Source organism: Eretmochelys imbricata, chromosome 16 (genome assembly GCF_965152235.1).
Source record: "Eretmochelys imbricata isolate rEreImb1 chromosome 16, rEreImb1.hap1, whole genome shotgun sequence".
Classification (NCBI taxonomy): Eukaryota; Metazoa; Chordata; order Testudines; family Cheloniidae; genus Eretmochelys; species Eretmochelys imbricata.
In genome coordinates, this window is record NC_135587.1 from 4278379 (window position 1) to 4284962 (window position 6584).

Here is a 6584-nt window from a genome sequence, read left to right on the forward strand (position 1 = left end):
CACTCCAGAAGTAATTTGTTCCTTTGTAATGAGGTGGAAGGACCTGTTTATGGCTAAGCCTGTAAGAGCCCAGAGTGTCTTGCTCTTTCTGGTTACTGTTCTAAGAAATTAGCACTTTAAAATCTGTGACCGTTTATCACGTGATTTGACAGGTCAATTGACCAATTCTTTTTGGATTGATCAAATGCCCAGCCCTAATCTGCCCCTCAAACTGCCAGCCCACCCCGGCACTCCCATAACACTAGCCCCTGCCCTACCAACCTCCTTGTAACACAAGCCCCCGGCCTGCCTCTGCCCTGCCAACCCTTTCCCCCGCCTCATAACACTAGTCTGGGGCTCGGCCTGCCCCTGCCTTACCAACCTCCTCGTAACACTAGTCCCTGGCCTGCCCCTGCCCTACCAACCGCCCCCCCTGCGCCCTGTAACACTAGCCCTGCCCTGCCCCTGCCGTGCCCACTCCTCCCACCATAACACAAGCCTCTGGCCTGCCCCTGCCCTGCCACCCCCAGTAACACTAGCCCTTGCCCTGTTCCTGCCCTGCCAAGCACTCCCCCGCCACATAACACTACTCCCCAGCCTGCCCTGAAAACCCCCAGTAACACTAGCCCCTGGCCTGTCCCTGCACTGCCAACCCCCCTGCATCCCATAACATGAGCCAGAAGGTGAGTGGGCTGCGGTGGTTGTCGGCAAAGGGCACACTGGCCGTGCTGGTGGGCTGAGCTCCTCGGGCCACTTTGCCCTCCCTGTGGGTGAGATGCATTCAAGTACTGCAGGACGGGACCGCTATAATTAAAGCGCCACTCCCAGGGCTCGCTAGCCTTTGCTTTTGTGTCGGAGCAGGTGGAATCACCTGGCCCATTTCCCACGGGAAGGTGGGCCAGCTCGAGTCAGGGGGCAGGTTGGAGCTCGTGTTATGGAGAGTGTTGGGGTTGGCAGGTTGAGGGTTGTGCTATGGGGTCCTGCAGGCAGAGTGACCAGACAGCAAGTGTGAAAAATCGGGACGGGGTGGGGGACAATAGGCACCTATATAAGACAAAGCCCCGAATATCGGGACTGTCTCTGTAAAATTGGGACGTCTGGTCACCCTAGATGCTGGGGGGTTGGCAGGTTGGGGGCAGGTTGGGGGTTGTGCTGTGGGGCGCTGTGAGTTGGGCAGGTTGGGAGTTGTTCTGGGGAGTGCTGTGGGGTTGTGCTAGGTGGTGCTGGGGGGTTGGCATGTTGGGGGTTGTACTGGGGGGTTGGGAAGCCAGGGGAAGGTTGGGGGTTGTGCTGCGCGGTGCGGGGGTGGTTGGCAGGTTGGGGGCAGGTTGGGGGTTGTGCTGTGGGGTGCAGGGGGGGTTTGCAGGTTGGGGGCAGGTTGGGGGTTGTGCTGTGGGGTGCAGGGGGGGTTGGCAGGTTGGGGGGAGGTTGGGGGTTGTGCTGTGAGGTGCTGGGGGGGTTGGCAGGTTGGGGGTTCTGCTGTGAGGTGCTGGGGGGGGTTGGCAGGTTGGGGGCAGGTTGGGGGTTCTGCTGTGAGGTGCTGGGGGATTGGCAGGTTGGGGGCAGGTTGGGGGTTCTGCTGTAAGGTGCGGGGGGCTTGGCAGGTTGGGGGCAGGTTGGGGGTTCTGCTGTGAGGTGCTGGGGGGGGGTTGGCAGGTTGGGGGCAGGTTGGGGGTTCTGCTGTGAGGTGCTGGGGGATTGGCAGGTTGGGGGCAGGTTTGGGGTTCTGCTGTAAGGTGCGGGGGGCTTGGCAGGTTGGGGGCAGGTTGGGGGCAGGTTGGGGGTTGTGCTGTGAGGTGCTGGGGGGTGGGCAGGTTGGGGGTTGTGCTGGGGGGTGGGCAGGTCGGGGGCAGGTTGGGGGTTGTGCTGTGAGGTGCGGGGGGGTTGGCAGGTTGGGGGCAGGTTGGGGGTTGTACTGTGGGGTGTGGGGGGGTTGGCAGGTTGGGGCAGGTCGGGAGCAGGTTGGGGGTTGTGCTGTGAGGTGCTGGGGGGTGGGCAGGTTGGGGGTTGTGCTGGGGGGTGGGCAGGTCGGGGGCAGGTTGGGGGTTGTGCTGTGAGGTGCGGGGGGGTTGGCAGGTTGGGGGCAGGTTGGGGGTTGTACTGTGGGGTGTGGGGGGGTTGGCAGGTTGGGGCAGGTCGGGAGCAGGTTGGGAGTTGTGCTGTGAGGTGCAGGGGGGGTTGGCAGGTTGGGGGCAGGTTGGGGGTTGTGCTGTGAGGTGCTGGGGGGGTTGGCAGGTTGGGGGCAGGTTGGGGGTTGTGCTGTGAGGTGCTGGGGGGGTTGGCAGGTTGGGGGCAGGTTGGGGGTTGTGCTGTGGGGTATGGGGGGGTTGGCAGGTTGGGGGCAGGTCGGGGGCAGGTTGGGGGTTGTGCTGTGAGGTGCTGGGGGGGTTGGCAGGTTGGGGCCAGGTTGGGGGTTTTGCTGGGGGTGCGGGGGGGTTGGCAGGTTGGGGGCAGGTCGGGAGCAGGTTGGGGGTTGTGCTGTGAGGTGCTGGGGGGTGGGAAAGTTGGGGGTTGTGCTGGGGAGTGGGCAGGTTGGGGGCAGGTTGGGGGTTGTACTGTGGGGTGTGGGGGGGTTGGCAGGTTGGGGGCAGGTCGGGAGCAGGTTGGGGGTTGTGCTGTGAGGTGCTGGAGGGTTGGCAGGTTGGGGGTTGTGCTGCGGGTGCGGGGGAGTTGGCAGGTTGGGGGCAGGTTGGGGGTTTTGCTGGGGGTGCGGGGGGGTTGGCAGGTTGGGGGCAGGTTGGGGGTTTTACTGGGGGTGCGGGGGGGTTGGCAGGTTGGGGGCAGGTTGGGGGTTGTGCTGCGAGGTGCTGGGGGGGTTGGCAGGTTAGGGGTTCTGCTGTGAGGTGCTGGGGGGGGTTGGCAGGTTGGGGGCAGGTTGGGGGTTCTGCTGTGAGGTGCTGGGGGATTGGCAGGTTGGGGGCAGGTTTGGGGTTCTGCTGTAAGGTGCGGGGGGCTTGGCAGGTTGGGGGCAGGTTGGGGGTTGTGCTGTGGGGTGCAGGGGGGGTTTGCAGGTTGGGGGCAGGTTGGGGGTTGTGCTGTGGGGTGCAGGGGGGGTTGGCAGGTTGGGGGGAGGTTGGGGGTTGTGCTGTGAGGTGCTGGGGGGGTTGGCAGGTTGGGGGTTCTGCTGTGAGGTGCTGGGGGGGGTTGGCAGGTTGGGGGCAGGTTGGGGATTCTGCTGTGAGGTGCTGGGGGATTGGCAGGTTGGGGGCAGGTTGGGGGTTCTGCTGTAAGGTGCGGGGGGCTTGGCAGGTTGGGGGCAGGTTGGGGGTTGTGCTGCGAGGTGCTGGGGGGGTTGGCAGGTTAGGGTTCTGCTGTGAGGTGCTGGGGGGGGTTGGCAGGTTGGGGGCAGGTTGGGGGTTCTGCTGTGAGGTGCTGGGGGATTGGCAGGTTGGGGGCAGGTTTGGGGTTCTGCTGTAAGGTGCGGGGGGCTTGGCAGGTTGGGGGCAGGTTGGGGGCAGGTTGGGGGTTGTGCTGTGAGGTGCTGGGGGGTGGGCAGGTTGGGGGTTGTGCTGGGGGGTGGGCAGGTCGGGGGCAAGTTGGGGGTTGTGCTGTGAGGTGCGGGGGGGTTGGCAGGTTGGGGGCAGGTTGGGGGTTGTACTGTGGGGTGTGGGGGGGTTGGCAGGTTGGGGCAGGTCGGGAGCAGGTTGGGGGTTGTGCTGTGAGGTGCAGGGGGGGTTGGCAGGTTGGGGGCAGGTTGGGGGTTGTGCTGTGAGGTGCTGGGGGGGTTGGCAGGTTGGGGGCAGGTTGGGGGTTGTGCTGTGAGGTGCTGGGGGGGTTGGCAGGTTGGGGGCAGGTTGGGGGTTGTGCTGTGGGGTATGGGGGGGTTGGCAGGTTGGGGGCAGGTCGGGGGCAGGTTGGGGGTTGTGCTGTGAGGTGCTGGGGGGGTTGGCAGGTTGGGGGCAGGTTGGGGGTTTTGCTGGGGGTGCGGGGGGGTTGGCAGGTTGGGGGCAGGTCGGGAGCAGGTTGGGGGTTGTGCTGTGAGGTGCTGGGGGGTGGGAAAGTTGGGGGTTGTGCTGGGGAGTGGGCAGGTTGGGGGCAGGTTGGGGGTTGTACTGTGGGGTGTGGGGGGGTTGGCAGGTTGGGGGCAGGTCGGGAGCAGGTTGGGGGTTGTGCTGTGAGGTGCTGGAGGGTTGGCAGGTTGGGGGTTGTGCTGCGGGTGCGGGGGGGTTGGCAGGTTGGGGGCAGGTTGGGGGTTTTGCTGGGGGTGTGGGGGGGTTGGCAGGTTGGGGGCAGGTTGGGGGTTTTACTGGGGGTGCGGGGGGGTTGGCAGGTTGGGGGCAGCTTGGGGGTTGTGCTGTGAGGTGCTGGGGGGTGGGCAGGTTGGGGGTTGTGCTGGGGGGTGGGCAGGTCGGGGGCAGGTTGGGGGTTGTGCTGTGAGGTGCGGGGGGTTGGCAGGTTGGGGGCAGGTTGGGGGTTGTGCTGTGGGGTGTGGGGGGGTTGGCAGGTTGGGGGCAGGTTGGGGGTTTTGCTGGGGGCGCGGGGGGGTTGGCAGGTTGGGGGCAGGTTGGGGGTTGTGCTGTGAGGTGCGGGGGGGTTGGCAGGTTGGGGGCAGGTTGGGGGTTGTGCTGTGAGGTGCGGGGGGTTTGGCAGGTTGGGGGCAGGTTGGGGGTTGTACTGTGGGGTGTGGGGGGGTTGGCAGGTTGGGGGCAGGTCGGGAGCAGGTTGGGGGTTGTGCTGTGAGGTGCGGGGGGGTTGGCAGGTTGGGGGCAGGTTGGGGGTTGTGCTGTGAGGTGCGGGGGGTTTGGCAGGTTGGGGGCAGGTTGGGGGTTGTGCTGTGAGGTGCGGGGGGGTTGGCAGGTTGGGGGCAGGTTGGGGGTTGTGCTGTGGGGTGTGGGGGGGTTGGCAGGTTGGGGGCAGGTCGGGAGCAGGTTGGGGGTTGTGCTGTAAGGTGCTGGGGGGTTGGCAGGTTGGGGGTTGTGCTGCGGGTGCGGGGTGGGGTTGGCAGGTTGGGGGCAGGTTGAGGGTTTTGCTGGGGGTGCAGGGGAATGGGCAGGTCTGAGGCAGGTTGGGGGCCAGTATTGTGGGGTGTAGCCTGTGCTGAAGTGATACCCGTTGTGGAAGAAAACACAGTCTTCCCGCTGAGTTTGTTAGCAACAGGTCAGAGACAATTTATTCTCAAGCAATTGCAGGTGGAGACCACAGTCGGGCAGAGTTTCCCCTGCCCTCAGGTAATCTCCAAGGTACAAGCATTTTCAGTCGAGTATTTACACATTCATTACACACACAGACACAATAACAGCTGTGTCCTATTTTACATTTTCTTCCCATTGTCGTAGTCAGCACTGCATTCCAGTCTTATCTTAAAGCAAGGTCCCTAGTGATTTTCCCATCCGCCTCGCACAAACCCCGCTTCTACAGATCTCGCGTTACTAAGGTTGGAGTCAGCTCGTCTCTTGCTCTGTCTCTGAACCAAACGACATGACTGCACACAAACCCTCTTTTCCCCGTCACACTTCCACACAAACCCTCTTTTCCCCGTCACACTTCCACACCGTCTGAAGCTCACGGCCAGCTCCCAGTCACACCCATGTGGCTTCCCCCCACCCCCCCCACGCTCTCGTTCTCCCTCTTATGCCCTCCCACAGTCCCCTGTCACTCCTACCTCCTGCTGCTCAAGCTCACTCTGAGCCAAGCCCTTCTCCACAGCCCAGGTGCTGCCAGGGGAAGCCGTGCCACGCCTGCCCTGGAACTCTTTCACTCCCGGGCTGGGGTCACCCTGCTGTCAGGGGCTTTCTACAAAGATGCAGGGTAGGAATAAATGTTTCAGGTTTTTGTCTGGCCTAGAAGGCAGGAGGGAGCTGGTGGGAGCCTTTGGGGTGCTGGGGGCCATTTCTGGCACCAGGGAGCCCTTTGGGCTGCTGGAGGAGGCTCTGAGCCAGGTGCCCGCGTTTTGTTCTGAGCACTTTGAGCACAGTGCGCCCCTCCCCCTGTGCAATGGGGTTAGCGACGCACCGGGCTGCAGGATGGCAGGTTCAGAGTGCCCCAGCTGGCATCTGTGCTTCCCTTTGCCTGCACCCCCCACTCAAGATGGGAAGTGTCAAGCTGTTGCTGTGCTCATAGCAATCGCAGCCAAGCCTTTGCCAGCCAGACTCTGGGTCACTCGAGCTCCTGGCCACGGCAGGGAAAGTTCCCTGCTGGCCTCTGTATGGTGAGGGCATAATAACCATCCCTCTTCTCCCACATGGGCACCCAGGGCGGACTGGGCCTGGCACCACACCTGGGTGACCTCGCTGAGCAGCTGAGTTTATCAATCATTCCCACGGGGCCTGGCAGGCTTGGGGATGAGCCACAGAGCCTGCCCCTACCAGTGCCCACTGCCCGGGCAGGCTGGTGAGAGAAATTCTGTTCAGGGGCCTGGTGCCCTGGGTCAGCAGATCCCAGTCCAGCACTCAGGCATCTGCCCAACCTAAGCCCCAAACCATGGGCAGGTTTAGCACAGCTCCCAGTCCTGTCCCCGGGGCAGTGGTATGAGCTGCCGCTTGCGTGGGGGGCACACCTGTGGCCCTGCCCATGCCATCCCCATTGCTCAGTGAATACAGAGGCTCCTCCCAGGGCCAGATTGACGCAGGGGCTTTAGGGGCTGCAGCCCTGGGCTAAGGGGAGCC